General features: G+C 52.7%; 1 long non-coding RNA gene across 1 annotated transcript; it reads right to left on the bottom strand.

Annotated features, from left to right (window-relative positions):
* Positions 1–6,827: 6,827 nt before the first annotated feature.
* On the bottom strand, positions 6,828–17,856 carry LOC309821043. The gene is made up of 3 exons (XR_014296566.1): positions 17,824–17,856; positions 15,018–15,121; positions 6,828–6,840 (listed from the first exon to the last, which is right to left on the bottom strand). It is a non-coding gene; the product is annotated as an uncharacterized lncRNA (long non-coding RNA).
* Between the last annotated feature and the right edge of the window lie 393 nt (positions 17,857–18,249).

The following is an 18,249-nucleotide window of genomic DNA, read 5'->3' on the forward strand; positions in this document are numbered from 1 at the left end:
GCGGCCGCCCCGGGAACCTCCGAGCCCGTGGCTGAGCCTTGCCGGCCACAAACCCACAGGCCGGTGTTGTTCAAGAAGCGTGTTATATCTACGTACTTTGAAACGCGTGTTAGAAGACAAACAGCCTGTCGTTTTCTCTGTTTTAAAAGACGATCATCTGAGCTCTGTGTCTCTTTGTAAAGAACCGTCTAGATGTCCTTGCTCTAGCCTGGCTCCGGTTGACTGGGCCCAAAATGCTGACAAATTTTGTTTAGAAAGATGATTAAGTAAGCTTTATAGAAGCGAAGCAGAAACCACATTGCCTTAAATAAGAATGTAATCATAGCATTAAAAGAAAAGTGCACGTCACTCGAGGCAAGACAGCGTTTGCCTCCTGCGTGAGCTTGTTCTGTTCAGTGCAGACATTTGGAGACTGATGAATAAGAAAAACCTGTTCCTATGTTAACAGAAATCGAGAAGAAAATTCTAGGGCAGGTGCTCTTCTCAGTGAGCAGACAGGCTCCACTTGCGGGGAGGAGAAGCTGACGCGGGGCGAGCCTCCCTGGTGCCCAGTGCAGGCCGGCGTTACGGGGACGTTTCACGGTCACTCACGGCCCAACTGCAGATTGACGTTAACACGTGTAAAATAAATTGGCCAATAATTGATGTATTCCACAGAATATCGTGTTTGTTGCTGTCACCTCATGCTAAAATAAATTTCACATTAGTGTTTCGTATACACTTTTAAAAGAACACGTTACCTCTTGTCACAGAACTTAAGTGTTAAACTTGTTTTTCCAAAATTTTCTCGTTTTGATTCTCTTATCACTGTCAAATGCTTTGAGTTTTATTTTAAAATTACTCACACGATCACTTGACTTTTAGCCTGTTTTACGCCTTGAGGTGAAGGTGCATCGTCTGCACGTGGCTGTGCAGCCCGGGGAGGCCCAGGGTCAGGGCTGGGCGGGGGGTGGGAGGACCTGAGTTTCCGCCCCTGGGCCGTTGGCCGTGCTCCGGTCAGATCCAGGACTAGAGCGACTGCGGCCCTGGGGCCGGGGCCTGGCTCTGTGGTCTCCTCAAGACCCTGAAATAGGGTGAAAGTGGTGTCTGTGGGCCCTGGGGTCAGAAGAGGGGAGGGGTGCTCCACGCTCCGGGGTTGCTACTGAAGTGCCCAGCGTCCAGGTGTCCAGATGGGAGGAGACGGGAGCGCGGGGGCAGCGGGGGAGGGAAGCCCCGAGAGGGACGGCGGCGGGGCCTGCAGCACAGGTCTCAGTGGGCTCCACCGGGCGTCTCCCAGAACGCGGGTATGTCTGACGCCGCCGCCTCTGGGCACCAGGGGTCAGCGCTGCTCCGCGGGACGGACAGCGGGGGCTCCGGGTTCAGCCAGGGCCCCGGGGCGGGGCGAGAGTGGCCAGCAGAGATGGCCAGCCTTGCCCCGCGCTCCTGTTCGGGCTCTCTGGCCTCCTCCGCCGCCGCCATGTGTGCCCGTGCCCACGGGACATCGGCACCCGCATGCCAGCCAGGTGGGGGCGGGAGCACGGATGCTCGGCGCCCATCCTGCCTTCTCGGGCCCCCCAGGCGGAGGACGCGGACCCCGGGCGCCTCACCGGGCGCAGGCTGTCGTGGGCACGTTCTGGGCCGCGGCCAGAAGCCGAGTGGCTGGGCCCTGGGGCCAGGGTGGGTCCGCGCGGCCCACCCCCTGGGGGCAGGTTCCCATGCGGGGGCCCGGTGAGCCCGCCGGACACGGCGCCCGCTGGCCAGGCCTCTCCTGAGCCCCCGGCCTGGCGCAAAGGGCTCCGGCCCGACCCCTCAGCCGGGAGGGGCGCCCTGCGGGAGAGGCCGCGGACATGGGGCCGGAGGGAGCAGAACTTCCCGGGCAGGATGACCTGGAGGACGAGGCGATGGGGATCGGGGTTGGCGAGGGCGATCCTCGCGGTCACGCCACCGAGGAGCCAGGTGCTGAGCTGAGGGCGCCGTGGCCGCAGCCCCTCCACCCGGCTTGGAGGTGACACCTCGCAGAAAGGCCCAGGAGCAAGCTGACGACGGCGGCTCCGCCTGCCCAGCCTGGAGGCCCTTCTGTGGAGGTCGTGGTTCCCACCCTCAGCAGTGCCCCAGGGCTGCGGCTCCTGTCACCATGGCAACATGGTGGCAGCCTGTCTCCTCGGGCTGAAGTGTCCTTTGTGATGGGGAGGTGGGTTTTCCATCCCCGGAGTTCTGATTTCCAACTCAAACTTCCTCCCTCCACCATCTGGTTACCGTTCAGGACAGGAAATATTTTGTTCTCAGTCACCTTATATCATTCGGAATTGGAACCTTCTTTCTCTCTCACCTGAGCTGTCACGGATGGAAACCTTTATTCTCTATCATCTCCAGATTTATCTATTCTGACCGGAAACCTCCTTTTTCTCTAATGTGAGTTATCCTTTGTTCCTGAAAGCTTCTTTGTCTATAATCTGGGTTCGCATTTGTTATTGGAAACCTTCCTCCTCTATCAATCACCTCAGTTAGAATTTACGACAAGACAGTTTCTTCCCCTGTCACCCGAGTCATTATTACTGACTGGAAACCTTCTTCATTATCACTTGCGTCGTCATCTGTGACTGGAAACCTTCTTCCGCTATCCCCCGACGTCATCACAACGCGAAGGCTCTTTTCTCTTTCAGAGAATCATCACTTCTGAGGGGAATCCTTTCTTTCTGTATCACTTGGGTTGTCTGTGTCTGCAAACTACCTTCTCAGTCGCTCGATGTGCCTCTGTGACAAGCGGTCTTCTGTCTGGACCACCTGAGTTACAATTTATGATGAGGAAACTTCTTTCTGCATCACCCCACTTGGGATTTATGACTGGAAAGGTTTTCCGTTGCCTGAGTGACATTTATGACTGGAAACTTCTCCCTGTGTCACGGTCGTTAGCACTTAGGGCTGGAGACCGTATTTATCTGTCTCCTGATTTAGCATTTGTGACTGGAGGTCATCTCTTTCTACCCCCGGTGTTGTCACTTACGACTGGAAACCGTCTTTCACCATGACCTGCGCTATCATTCCCTTCTGGAAACTTTTCTTTTTTACTAGTGTTGAGCAACAGCCTTCAGTTTTGCCACCTGAGTTGCCATTTGTGACTGTTATCCTTCTTCCTCTGGCACCCGAACCCTCGTTTACGACAGGACGTCTCTGTCCTGTCACCTGAGTCATCACATGAGGCTGGAACATTTCCTTCTCTTGGCCCTGTTACCTCTGTGACGGACGGTCTTCTTTTTTTTTTCCAAGCGTGCACTGGTTTATTGACCGTGGACGGTCTTCTTTTTCTGTGATCCGACTTATTGTCTGTGATGGAAACCTTTTTTTGTATATAATGTTGGTTACCATTTATGACTGGAAACCTTCCTTCTCTATCGCCTAGTTATCATTCATGACTGAAGTTTTTTTCTCTCCTGATTGATCATTTATGACTGAAAAGTCTTCTTTCTCCATAATTGATGACTGGTACCTTGTCTCTTTATCACCTGACATCATTCAGGCCTGGAAACCTTCCTGTCTCTCACCTGAGTTATCATTTATGAGTGAAACCTTTTTCCTCTGTCACCTGAACTATCACTAATTATTGGAAACCTTTCTTTTTCTGTCTTATTTATGACTAGAAACCTTTTCTCTAGCACCTTAGTTCTCTATTTTGACTAGGAACCTTCCTTCTGTATCACCTGAATGATTATTTATGACTGGAAACCTTTCTTTCTCTAGAAGTCTTCATTTGTGACTCAAAACCTTCTTCTCTAGCTTATGAATTATTTTCCATAACTGGAAGTGTTCTTTCCTATTACCTGAGTTACAATTTTTGACTGAAAACATTTCATTTTCTCTCACCTGAGTTTATCACCTGAGTTATTATTTACAACTGGAAACACTCTTTCTCTATCATATGATTTGTCTTTTATGACTTGAGAAAGACAAATATTATCACTTATATGTGGACCCTAAAAATTAAAGCAAACAAGTATAACAAAGTGGAAATAGACTCACAGACACAGAACAGACTAGTGGTGACCAGCGGCGAGAGGAGTAGGGGAGGGGCAGGGTAGGTGAAGGGGAGTTAGAGGCACAAAGCACTAGGAATAAAACAAGAAAGTTCCAGGGACATAATGTACAGCACAGGGAACACAGCCAATGTTTTATCATAACTTTGGAGTATAATCTATAAAAGTACTGAACCACTATGTTGTACAGCTGAAACTAATATAATGTTGTAAGTCAGCTATATTCAAATAGAAAAATGTGAAATGAGGATTTAAACCACTTCATAATTAAATTACCTTAGAATTTATTTTAAAAATTTTTTTAATGAATTTAAGAAAATAAAATAAAAACAGGAAACGCCAGTGGGAAGACTTAATCACAGAGGCACTGGCGACTGGCCTAACGTTTCCCAGTAGACGGGGCTGGTGCCGCCCCGGGGCTGCTTCATCCCTGCGAGGGCCCAAGATCCCCACGGGCAGAGGGCTCCCCTGGCGGGGCTGGGGTCCCCATGGTGCAGGCCCCACGTCGCGCGTTTCGGGAGCCCAGCGGCTGGGCGGTGGTGATTAAGTCCAAGTGCCGCCCAGCTCTGGACACAGAACAAGCTGATATTAAACACCTGACAGGCACTGACGGATGGCGGAGGCCGAGTCTCCCGCTGTGTCTGTGGAGCAGCACGTGCTCGGTGACCCCCGTGTCCTCTGAGGGCCTCACGGGAGCCCCACCCACCCAGCAGAGGGCATGTGGCCCCAGGGAGCGCAGGTCCGGCCCTGCCGAGATCCACCGGCCCAGCTCGGTCCTGAGCCCACGGCGGGGGCTGGGGCCCCTTGTGGGAGGGTTTGAGCTCTAGCTAGGACCCTCGCCTTCACGCCTGGCGCCGGCTTCCCTTCCTGCCGTAACAAAGCACGTGAACTGGGGCCTAAACAGCAGATTCACTCTCTCCCAGCTCCGGGGCCAGACGTCTGAGATCCAGGTGCCCTAGGGCCGCGCTCCCTCCCGAGGCCCCAGAGAGGGTCCTTGCCACCTCTTCCGGCTCCCGGGGCTCCAGGTGTCCCTGGGCTTGTGGCCACGTCATCACATGGGTCTCCTCTGTGGCTGTGTCTCTCTTCCCGTCCCTTGTAAGGACCCTGTCTTTGGGTTTACAGCCCGGCGGATAAGCTAGCATTCTCTCATCCTACGACACTCGACGTAATCACATTTGAAAGAATCTTCTCCTAATAAGCCAGTAAGTTCATAGATCCTGGGGTGAGGCGGTGGACATCTTGTGAGGGCCACCCTCAGCCCACACGGGGCTCTGGGATCAGCCTGCAGCCCTTCCGCCCTCCCCTTCTGAAAGCAGCGCCTCTGTCCCGGGCAACTTCCTTCCGGGCCGGCCAGCCTTCCAGACGCAGCGTTACTTCCAGAGTTTGGCCGTGTCCCAGAGGTCCTTCAGAATTTGTTCCAGAAGTAGAGCAGCAAGAGAGGAAACCCCAGGCCCTGCACACGGATAGGAAACCCCAGGCCCTGCACATGGATGGGGGTCCCCACACAAGGCCTGCCCTTGTGGGCATCAGCGGGGCTCACCCGTGGCCTCCCGGCCTGTGGGTGCCCCTGTCACACCTGTGCACCAAGGACGTGCCGGTGTCCCAAGGAACTCGTGGGGTGTGGGGTGCCTCCTCACTCCCTCTCCCGTGGCCCCGGGGCCCTTCGCCACTTCTGGTCCCTGCAGGCGACAGGCCGGAGTGCCACACCTGGGCGCAAAAGAAACAACAGCTCTCGTCCAGGCCTCTGGGCTGTCCGGCCTCCAGAGACAGAGGCTGACTGTTCCGTGGTGGGAGGGGCTCCAGGATGCCCCGCCCCCTGCTCTGTCCGCCATCCCGGGACCACCCTCCTTGTCCACCTGACAGTTGTGTGACTGGGGCCCAGAGAGCACCCCCAACCCCGCATGCTCGGGAGCAAGGGTCTTCTTCTCCCCGCTCCCCCCTCCTCCACTTCTCCGATGCTCTGGTTCTGTTGAATCCCACACTCCCCCTCAACCTCGGCCTGGCCTCTGCATCCCCCCCGCTCCACCTGTGGACATGAACCTGGTCCTCCCTTGGGTCGCCCCCCCAGTGCCCCGCTATCAGCCCCCCTGCATTCCGGTTCCCTGGAGGGAAGCACTGCGTGCTGATCCAACGTGCAAATGGCAGGAAGCTAGGAGGGAGAGCTAGTGTACTGCAGGATGAAGTGAAGGTTCAAGACGCCCTCACCACCCTGGAGAAAGGGCCCAAGTTACAAGACGGAAGGTGGTGGGAGAAGTCCGCAGTCACGCTCTCGGGCCCACTCGCTTCACATGAGGAGCAGAAAGCCCCAGCCTGACGGCTTGTGAAGAAGATCTGAGAGTGTCAGTGGACCACAAGCTCATCAGGAGACAGCTGTGTGACTCGGCTGCTTAAAGGCCCTGATGTAGCCTTGAGCAGCCAGAGAGAAGGGGACCCTCAGGCCAACAAAGGAAGCCACCTCCGCCTCGCCATGGTCTCCACTGGTCAGTGCCCACCAGTCAGACACAGGGTAACAGCAGCCCACGCTGATGGGGCAGTCCTGTGGTCCTGTGTGGACGTTTCACGGGTTAATAAGGGTGTGACCCTCACATCGTGCAGTGGGTCTTTCCACCGAAGGGGACAGGAGGTGGGCCCAGGCAGTGGGAGGCGAAGCTCCGCCCTCGGGTGCCTCTCAGGGGTCCTGCAGGGTGTCCGGCCCGGCCTCAGGGTTTCCAGAGGGGCAGTGACAGACTCGTGAGGTTGCAGCAGAAGGGCAGGGTGGCTGGAGTCACGTACTGTGGACTTGGACGTCGGCGGTGGGACCGTAGACACTCAGCCCCTAGAAGAGCCTTCACTGAAAAGGGAAGAGAAATTGTCTTTTCTGCGGCCACGAGGTGAGTTTTCAGAGCCGTGGGGATAAACCAGCTGGGCAGGGGCAAAGGAAGGCTGACTGAAGGGCCCAATGAGCCGTGTAAGCGGCCCTGGGCACATGCTCGTGGTCTGTTCTGTTCTGGTTTGGTTTTAGAATTATGAGATAAAGCGAGGTGACAGGACAGCATACAAAAGCGTGTGTGCACAGCTTAAGGGACTCGCCCTGATCAACGCCTCTCTCCTCCTCAACACTAACCACCACCTGGAGGGTGTGTTTCTACCAACATCCCTGGAGAAGACGCTGCTCGGTCCTGCCCGGCGTTGGCCTCTGTGAATGGGCCACACTCTGCTCTGTGACCTGCTGCCTTCCCTCCCTTTGCTCATTTTGCACTGGAGCCTCCCCTGTATTTTCACAGACGTTCGTTGGCTACCACAGGCCGCATCGGGTTGTCCATTCTGCCGCCGTCGAAGCCCCCTGGTCCAGACCCCCCACTGCAGCAGCGACGCACGGCACACAGGCACTGCGGGCCGCCCGGCCGTGAGCCTGCTGGGACGCACGTCTGCGGGCCTGACTTGACCACGCGGCAGTAGCTGTTCTCTGCAGGGCTTCGTGATCTCCTCCTCGCCTGCTGTCGATGAGAAAGCGGGCTCCTCTCGGTGTCCGTTCTCGCCAACCCTTGGTGTTGCCTGACCTGTAAATTCTGCCACACGGTTGGTGTGAAATGATGTCAATTATACTTTTAATTTCCACTCACCTGATCACTAATGAGGTTGAACATCTTACAATTATTGGGTCGCTTGTGGTTTCCTTATCGAACGTTGGGGGTCTTCACGTATCCTGAGTATTAACACTTGGTGAAGGGCGGAACGGATACCTCCTTCCTGCTTCGCGGCCTCTTTACTCTCTGGGACGAGCTGATGTCCTTCCTCTGAACGTGGTTGAATACATCAGAGTTTTCTTTGCTGTCTGTGCCTTTTCTGAGTTGTTTAAGGAATCCCTCCGTACCTTCAGGGCTTACGGATAACCTCCTGCCCCATCTTCTAATTTGTTCTTAACAGTTAGGGCTATGGGGGCACTAGGATCTCTCGACGTGTGGGGTGAGGGAGGAGTGCAGCCTTTTTTTCTTGCAATGACTAACTTCCCTACGACTTTCACATGGGAGTCCAGCCACATGGTCCCCAGCGTGGGCTGGTCTATCCCTGCACCAAAGCCACCCGGCCCCTCAGCAACAGCTCTCAGTATCGGTGGGGAAGGTCCCCGCCGTGGTCTTCTGCTTCTGGTTCATCTCTGCAACTCGTATTCCTCTGCCCATCCACGTGAGCTTTAAAATCATCTCACCAGGGTCCACAGCAAACCCGCTGGAAGCTGACTGGAATCGCGCTGGATCCACAGACCCGTTGGGAGGCCGCGGCTTCCGCACAGCACGAGTCCTGCCCTCTGTCTGCGTGGCAACCTCTCCTGGACTTAGGTCTTTATTAACGCCTCAGTAAAGTGTATGATTTTCTCCTCAATTGCCCTGTTCATGTTTTGTTAGATTTTTAAAATGTTTTTATCTGGGATATGGAAATGCAGGTGATTTTGTGTGTTGGGTTCACATCCGACACACTCGCTACATCTTGCTATGTCTAAAGTATGTGCAAATTCTTTTGGATTTTCTATCTTTATCCTCTTTTATTTCTTATCTTTATTATTCTTTTTCTTTTTGTTCATTTTTCCTAATTTCTATAATATAATAATACCATTTGTGAATAATCTATTTTTTCTTCTTTCCTTTCCAATCCTTAGCCATTGTCTTTTTCTCCATCTTCCTCTGTCTCTCTTTGTCTCTGTCTCTGTCTCTGTCTCTTCCTGTGTGTGTGTCTCTCTCTTCCGCAGATGATATGACCGCCTACCTCTCTCTGAATGTAGCAAGAAGTACAGTTGGAGGCATACTTACCAATCCTGTTCTTAAGGGGAATACTTTCTGTTTCACCCTTTAGTGTTATATTTGCTGAAGGCTTTCTGAAGAGACCCTTCATCCCGTTAAGGAAATGCCTTTCTAAGTCTGATAAAAAGTTTTTCGTGGATGACTGTGAGTGTTCTCAGATGTTTTTCTATAAGCTGATCACATGACTACATTGGAATTTTGTCTGTCTGTTCGCTGCTGGACGCCCACTGCTTAGAAGGGCTGCGGGGACAAAGCATCTTGACTCCTCCATCTGGAAAATGGGTTCATCTCGGTGACCCGGGCCTGGAAATCTGGCTCCTGGGGGCTGTCTGTGGCCAGGTCAGGGTGGTCCCGGCTGGGCCCAGGGCTTGGGCCACTGGTCAGCGTGAGCTGTTAGGCCACCAGGAGGGACGGTCTTCCATCTCTGCCTGCTCTCCTGGCTCAGGAGACGTCCCAGAAAGTGGGGGCCCATCGTTGCCGCTCCTCTGGGGTCTCAAACCCGAGAGGTGGCCTTCAGAGGACTGCTCCGGCACGAGGGATCCACGGGGTCTTTGGACTCGCCCGTGAAGCCCCCGACCCCTGGGGGCAACTCCAGCGCCCATCCCAGGGCAGCTGGGCGTGGAGGAGAGGCCGTGGGGCACCGGGCACTCCAGGAAGGGCTCCGCAGGCTGGGTCTGGGTGTGAAGAGCACACGCAGCCCGAGTTCACCCCTCCGTCCCCCGGGCGCCCTGCAGGCCCTGCCCCCCACCCCGGGTTCAGCCTCCACCGGGCGGGCGGCTCCCTTCGGCGTCCCCTCCCCTCCCCTCCCTCCCCGGCCGGCAGCCAGCGCACGTCTCCAGGGTGACTGCACGTTCCTTCACCCCCGGGAAGCCGAGAGCAAGCGAGGTGCCGAGGCTCCAGTTCCTGGAACGGTTTCCGGTTGTTTGGGCCGAGCTGAGACGCCAGACTGTGGGGCTCGTCCAGAAACCCTCTTCTGTGGCATTTCATCAAACTACTGGGAAAGAAAATGAAAGGCCCTGACGACCAGACAGTGGGGACCTGCCGGCCCCACGGCTCTGTCCCCGGACACCCAGCCCGGCTACTCCTGCCCCAGGGCTTCCTGTTCTTGACCTTAGTCTGCGGCGGCCACGCTGCAGGGAGGGACGGAGCCTCTTCATGTTTCAAGACCAGAAACACCTGCGTGGGTCCTGCCTCAAAGGGGGCTGTCGGGAGGAGAAGGGCGAGCCCACCCCGAGAAGCCGCGTGGTCTGCTGGGCCCGCGAGAGCCAGCGTTCGGGAGAGACGGACAGACTCCAGCTGCTCTGTGCGCTCGCCAAGGATTTTAAGCGGTCATTTGATGAAACCCCATGTGGGTTTGGCCAAGTCCATTTCCCAGAACTGTAAACACGCATCACAGAGGGGGAAGAAAAGCGGCACAGATGTTTCTGATTCCTTCGCACTTGAGGGACCGTTTCCTGCTGTTCGGAGACTCCAGGCCCCTCCTGGGGTCCCTCCCCGCTGGGCCAAGAAGAGGAGGTGGGTGACCTGGGCGGGAGGGTGGGGAGCCGTGCTGGGGGCTTTGTGAGGGGGACGGGTCTTCCCACGCTGGAATTTCAGGGTTTGTCAAATCTGCAACTGCCCCCCTCTCAGGGCCGAACCGGTGCCCCAGGAGGGGCCTGCCTCTCTCTGCCTTTGCTTCCCAGGACCCTGCACCCCTCTCCTCCCCAAACCCACGTTCTCCTCCAAGTCGCCCCTGAGCACGAAAAGGGGGCTCCGTGCCTACGATCTTATCTCAAAACTGAGCGACGTGTTCTCCGCCAGCTTTACGTTAAAATGTTATTGCCGCTGCTCTGGGAATGGCCTTTGTGGGGGAGTTTCCCTTCCTTCCTCTCTTCCTCTTACCAGTCCCTCCCTGTTGATGACTTACAGAGTCTGTGCTGAAACTGAGGAGGAGAAAATGCATGACAGAGTCGACAAAACCTGACCAGAAATCTTAGCCAGCCCCCAGTGGCCAAGGGCGCAAGCCTGGTGACACCCAGGGACGAGGCTCAGCAGCGCTGCGTGCCGGGGACCCTGCTTGGGACAGCCAGCCACCAGCACCTGCACGGTGGCCAGGATCGGAAGCCGCTCCCCGCAGATTCCTACCTCCGTCCTTTTCTCTGAGGAAAGCACGTTGGGTCCAGGCGAGGACGAAAACCAAACGAAACACGGACACGGTTTGGGAAAGTACATCACGTCACGAACGCCAGTGCCTTGTGGTTCTGTGTGATCACCACCAGCTGGTAGATCATCGAAAATGTGTCAGTTCACAGTTACAGTCGCAGGCTGCTTCCAAACAAGGGGAGAAGGGGGCCTTCACGTTTCCAGGAGTGAGGATACAACAGGAGTTTAAGGGACACAGAAACACTGTGAGTGAATCAGACTTGGGTCCCCGCGCCCGCGTGCAGTGAAGCCAGTCTACTGACCCCGGGTTGCGGTGAAGGAAAGGGGAGCGCTTATTGCAGGTGCCAGGCGAGGAGTACGGACGGCTAGTTCTCAAAGGGCTGGAACTCCCTGAAGGCTTCCGGGTGGGGGTGGTTTAAGGGCGACATCAGGGCTGAGGACTGTAGGGTGCCTGAGCGGCTCACGGGCACTCTTCTGATTGGCTGGTGGTGAGGTCGTCAGGAGTCGGCATCATCAACCTTCTGGTTTCAGCTGGTCTGGGGTCTACATGCTTGTGGGCAGCACACAGTTAACTTCTTCCTCCTGGTGCGGTTTCAGTATCTGCAAAGCAGCTCAAAGATGTGGCTCAGAATAGTAACTAGAGCCCTTGACGAGGACCCAAAGGTCATTAATTTTGTGACGGTTTTCCTTTGTTTCACATTTTCTCACTTCTCTGATTAAATTTTCTCTGTGGAACTCAGGGAAGTCCTAGGAGGCAAAAGCTTTTCTACAGACAAGAGGCAGGAGGAGGACATGGCAGGGTCCTGCTTGGTCTCAGCATGAGGTTGCAGAACATCTCTAGACTCTCTTCAATTCCTTTTCTAAGGGGCTGACCCAAAAGTCAACCTGGCTCTACGATAATGGGAAGCAGAAATGTCGCAGGGAGGGGGAGTTAATTTGCAGCGATATCATTTTATTTGTGGATATCACAGCAGAGCCACTTCTCAACTCCATGTTCACATTCAGTGTTCTCTCTTCACCAACAAGAACCACAGATTAACACAGAGAATGTATCTTTAGTAACCAACAGTCTCTGAGAGCTTTCTATGTACAAACCATCTCCCAATCAGTTCACGCATGTCAATACACCCAGTTCTCTCCTCAACACTGAGGGAGGCGCCTTCCACCCATTTTACAGATGTGGAAACAGAGGCTCCGGACGAGAAGCAGCACCCTCGAGGGCGCCAGCTGGAAGGGCACACCCAGGATGCTGCATCTCTGAGAAGCGGCTCCCTGTGTTTGGGACTCCTAACTTGGGGAGCAGACGGGGAGGAGAAATGCCCCAGGCGTCAGGGAGCCGATGCCACATCTACTGGTGCCGATCCAGGCCTGGAGGACAAGGGTGTCCTCGGGACTTCTTCCTTCCAGGAGCACCAAATTCAGAAACTATCAACAGCAGTCTCCTTGGGGAAACTGAGTGATGCCGAGGACTGTTACTTTTCAGCTGTTGTGTACATTTTTAAATCCGTGGACACTATTCTTTTATACTTTTCATTTTGAGATAATTTTAGACTTAGAGAAAAGTTGAGAAAGAGTCCAGAGCTCCGGTGTACCTTGTGCCCAGCTGCCCGTGCCGGCGTCCTGCGCAGGCACGCCGCGGCGATCCAGAGCAGGGATTAACACGGGGAGAATACTGTCGGCTACACTGCTGGCTGGGGTCAGATTTCACCAGAGTTTCCTCACAAGTCCAACCCCTGTTCCAGGTCCTACAAAGGACCCCCCTGCACTTTGCCTCCTCGTGACCTTCACACTTCTGAAGGTCAGGGGTTTGTCAAGTGTCTCTCAACTGGAGTGTCTGTTATTTTATCACGACTTGGTTGAGGTTACGTATCTTTGGCAAGAAAACTGCAGGAGTGCTGTGCGTTTTCTGGCGTGTCTTGTGGGGCGCAGGAAGCCAGAGTGTTTTGACTTGATTCCGCTGGGAAAGGTGGTGTCTGCCAGGTTCCCCCACTGAAGTTACTATTTCCTTTGTAAGTAATAAACATCTTGGAGAGCTTCTTAAAACTCTGCAGATATCCTATTTCTCCTCAAACTTTCGCCCACTAACTTTAGCATCCATTGGCGGATTTTGCTGCCACGATTACCCCTGTGGTGTTCTAATGGTGACTGTATGTTTACCTCATTCCTTCTACATTTAGGAACTGGAATTTCTGCGTAAGGAGGAAGTCTCCCTTTCCCTCATTTTCTGCTTATTCCATTATTTATTTACATCAGTATGGATAGCGGCTACTCACCTTACACTGAGGTTATACCCCTGTACTGCTGTTACTTGTTTGACTGCTCAAGTGGTTCCAGTTCTGGCCATGGGGCTCTCCCAGGTTGGCTCCTGTGCCCTTTGACACACACCTCCCTCCTCACCATCCTCTTCTGAGCACTCCCTTGCTTCCTGGCACAATGAGAGACTCTGGGCTCATCTCATATTTTCGCCCAGCTCTGGAATCAATCCCTTCTCCAAGGAGCCCTGGTGCCTTTTATTGGGAAATGGTATTAGAAACCGTATCTGGGCATTAGGTGTGCTCTTTGCTATTGGGGTGTCATTGAGCAAAGAGAAATTTCAGCAGAAAATTGGCCTGTAATTAGTATTAAAATAACTGTGTATCAGATAAATAAATGAAAGCGTGAATGAAGGAACCGATCCTTCAAAATAGTCAAAAGATAGATTTTGACTGACTCATTTCTTCTTTGTAAGAAATAATTTAAAAGTAAATAAACATATTTTACTTGCATTGTCTTTCCTCTCCTCCTTGCATTTAGAGAAAGAAACTTGCTGAAAATATTTTGACTAAACAATGCTGTCGTTCCCTCTCAGCTCCTTTCCAACTCTGAAACAGCACCCCTCACTGTCAAAAGGAATTCCTGGGGGTCTTAATAACGTAAATGAACTTCTCAGCTGAAACAAAGTGATCCAGATTGGGCTTTTTCACCTGAAAGTAAATGCTTGCACAATGCCACATAAGTAAGAGAAGTGCAGGCAGCAGTGTATTCAGAAGGCAGGGGCATAGCCCCACAGGGAGCTCTGGAGCAGGAACTGTTCCAGATGCACTGGGTGCTCTGCACACACATTGGCTTCTTAGCCTGGGATGCTAAGAAGCCAATGGCCTGCTCCTTGACCTGCACTTATACTGATTTTACTTTTCTTTGGTAATTAAATTATTTTAGTAACACTTTAATTGCATTAGTAGCAATTATACAAAACTTTTGGGAGGAGCTTCTGTCCTTCCTTGAGACATGGGTTGTCTGTGGCAGGCACTGCTCCCCTGCCCCCCGCTGCACCCAGACTTGACTCTGGGTGAGAACACTTGTCACACCGCAGCACAGCCTAATGTTATGTTTTCACATCTGCTTCCTCCATCAGACTGTGGTGAGGCAGGGCCCGAGTGCTAGAGGCCCAGCCGAGCGAGGGCCTTGGCATCTTCCCGTGTGCAAGCTGCTGAGACACATCGAAAAGCAAGAGACGCCCCACTGCGTGCAGACAGAAATGCTGAGGAAAACACAGCAAAAGCAAAATAAGGATGGGAGAGGAGTAGCTGAGCTTACGAGGAAGAAACAATACATTCAGAAAAATGCCTGCCTCCCGATAAAATGAGATGGATTCACTAATATAATTGAGCCCACATTTACGTTACTTCCGTGATCCAGGAACCACCAAGGTAAAACAACAAACAAACATGTTCCCAAGCTGGTGGTAAGCCAAGATTCCTGCTGAAAGTAAAGGCCAGGATGTGCTGAAGGGGCACCGCAGCCAGCCTGCTCGGATCCCCCTGAACAGCAGCCCGTAACCCTAAGGACAAACGCGCAGGGAGACAGGGGAGCACTACAGAGTGGGCAGAGGCTACAAAGCAAAGGGTTCAAACCCTGGAATCTGCCCCAAGTCACTATGTTTAAAATCATTAATTATAAAGGAGGGACCGGAAGCCAAAATAAAATACAAAAATGTAGAACAAACATGAAACGTGAAAAATAAACAGGAATAATTTTTCAAAGGAGAAAATAAAGCTTTGTCTTATCAGTTCAGCTGCTATGACAGAAACACCACAGACCAGAGGCTTACGTGACGACGTGTATTCCTCACAGCTCTGCAGCCTGCAGGTCTGGGATCAGCAGGATCGGGTTCTGGTGAGGACTCTTCCTGGTTCATAGACTGCCATTTTCTCACTGTGTGCCCAAAACACAGGAAGTGTGAGGGAGCTCTGTAGGGTCTCTGTCTTCAGGGCACTGATCCCATCATGGGGGCAGCACCCTCATGACCTCATCAGCTCCCAAAGCTCCCACCTCCTAACACCATCACATCAGGGGTGAGGGTTTCAGCATATTAATTTGAGGGGACACAAACATTCAGCTCATAAATAAACTCCTAAGGATGAAGTATACTGTTCACTGAAATTAAAAATACAAAGGATGGGATAAGCAACAGATGAAACATCACTGAAAGGTATGCTTTGAAGAAATAACCCACAGTGTTCATGCACAGAGAAAAAGAGATGGAAAAACATGAAAGAGGAATTAACATACATGGAAGAGAGAATGCAAATGTTCAGCTAGTTTTCATGGGAGTCACAGAAGAACAGAAAAGAAAAACCTTAATGGCTGGCAGTAAATAGCAAAAGAAATAGAATAAACCCAACCTAGATCCATTGTATCGTAGTGAGATTGCAAGATACGAACAATAAAAACAGCTTGAAAGCATGTTGAGAAAAGGCAATTTGCCTGCCAAGGAGCATTTAGACAGATGCAGGCTTCTGAAGATCTGCAGCAGTGGCCAGGAGACAGGACAGTAACACCCAGATGTGAAGGAGAAGGACGTCGCCTGAGGTCCACGGGAGTCACAGGGGTGAGACGTGCTCAGCCTTGACAGTGGTGATGGGTTCACAGGTGTGTATCTATGGGATGAGACTCACCAAATTGCACACTCTAAATACAATCACTTTTTGTGTTTTTGTATATCAATTATTTCTCCATTAAGTTATAAAAAGAACGTTTAAGACAACTCTTCAGAGGCAGGTTTAAAAGCAGATTAGACACAGGAGAAGAGGGGGTTGGAAAGCTGGACTGTAAGACGTAGGAAGTACCTGGGCTGAAGAAGAAAGACAAAAGACTTAAAATAGAAAATAAACATAGTTTAAAAGGTGAAGACGTGATGAAAACACCTAACCGCACGTACATATTTGGAGCCCTAGAGAGAGAGTCGGGAAGCAAGACCAATTCCAACGCCAAGATCAGTGCTAAGGAAACCACGTATTGATGTGTCGACAAAGCACAGGAGAGCTGCTGAACACCAAGGGCCAAGGGACATATTTTATTTTGTCTTCTATTAGTTATCTATTTTATACATATTAGGGTATATATGTCAATCCCAATCTCCCAATTAAGGGACATATTTTAAAAGCCAGCGAAAAAACACAAGTATCAGTTCATAAGGGGCAATAAAGTGATGCAACCCATTAAAGAACAGACTGGCATCTTCGTGGTGCTAAGAGAAAGTGAGTACATCCAGACTCCTGTACCCATGTGAGCAGCCTTCAACACGAAGACGGAACAGACATTCCAGGCTGAACACCAGAGATAAGACGTTGCCAGGGGCCGGCACCGAAGGAAACGCCAGGTGAGTTACTCGGGTGGAGGAAGCGCATCCCAGGTGGAGGCACCAGAATGCAGGTGGAGTGGAGGCCGCGGAAGGGCCGCCCGCCGCCACATCCGACAGCCAGGGTGTCGTGTGGGACCCGGGATGCTGCGGGCTCACGGGGTGCCTCACGTGGGAGGGGCGGGGCAGGGAGGCACCGGGCCTGCGCTGCGAACACCGGCTGGACCCTAAGGTCAAGGTCGGGGCAGACTGTGGGGCTGGAGTGCTCACGGGGGTGAAAAGGCCATCCAGCGGGCGGTGCGGTGATTCTGATTTGTGCACGAGACACAGCCTAAGTGGTGACGGATGTCAGGTCCACAGAACCAAAGGATAAAGTGGGTGAGTCCACAGTCATCGCGGGAGATTTTAGCTCACGAAGCTTAGCAACTGGGAACAAACTGTGTAAAGACATAGGTTTGTAAAACACATTTACATAATTGACAAATGTAGACCAGCGCGTTCAGTGCATAGAACACAAGCCTTTCAAAGGTACGCAGGACATTGAACTGACAAGTGGGTCACGAGGCAAGACTCCGCAGAACTGAAGGACTGGATCACTGGAGCGTGTTTTCTCTAACTGCAGCGGGACAGCAGAAACACGATTTAAGAAATCCTCGAATGTTTGGAAATTAAGCAATAACCTTTTGGATAACCCGTGGGTCAAAAATAAATCACCATGGAAATTAGAACGTATTTGGACTGAGCGATAAACATATGACAAATTTAAACTTGGGGGGTGCAGTGGTTTTATAGCCTTAAATGAATATTTAGGGGAAAAAAGAATTTAAAAACAATGACCTGATTTCCATCTTCAGAAATTAAAGAAAAGCAAATTAAAGCCAATGAAAGTGGCAGGAAGGAAATAATAAGGATAAGGACAGAAGCTAATACCATAAAAACCCCACAGGCTAAAGCATTGTTTTTAAAAAGATGGCTCTTTGAAAAGATCAAAAACACTGATAAAACCCTGACAAAAGTGAACGAAAAGGGGAAAAGGCCTAAATTACTAACATCGAAAATAAAAAGTGATGTTGCTGTGTGTTCTGCGGACAGTGAAAGGCTGTAAGAGCGCACTCTGAAACACTTTGCGCTGTTACATTTGAAAATGCAAAGGAAATGGATGAGATCCTCAACACAATTTTCCAAAACTGACACAAGGGAAAAAGGAGAGACTGAATCCCCTAGCGAAATGAACGTGTAATCAAAGCTCTCCCACGGACAACACGCTACGCCTCACCCGCTTTTCTCGTGAATTTTCGGGCGAACCCGGGCACCGGAAGCGCTGCCTTCCCTCCCCCGCCAGGCGCTCAGGGCCCGGGTCTCAGGCGCCCGGAGAGCACAGGCAGGCCACGTGGGTGGCGCCGCCGCCGCCCCTCAGCCCCGGCCCAGGGCTGTCCGAGAACCGAGAGCACCCGCGGTGCCGCCGGCTCTGTGCTCGGCTGGTTTCGGCGAGTGACCCGAGGCCTGGGGCCCAACCCTCTGCGGACCCAGCCCCGAGGGCGTCCGCGCTGAGAGCGTCCGGCCAGCCCTGCCCTGAGCGGCCCCTCCCTCCAGCCCGAGGGCCCGCTTCTCCGGGAGAAAAGCCCCGCCCCGTGGCCATCGGGCGGTCACGTGGGCCCCAGGGCCGCGCCGGGCCAGGTTGGCCCTTTCTGTTCCCATGCGC

Source organism: Grampus griseus (assembly GCF_964374135.1).
Source record: "Grampus griseus genome assembly, chromosome: 3".
Lineage (NCBI taxonomy): Eukaryota > Metazoa > Chordata > Mammalia > Artiodactyla > Delphinidae > Grampus > Grampus griseus.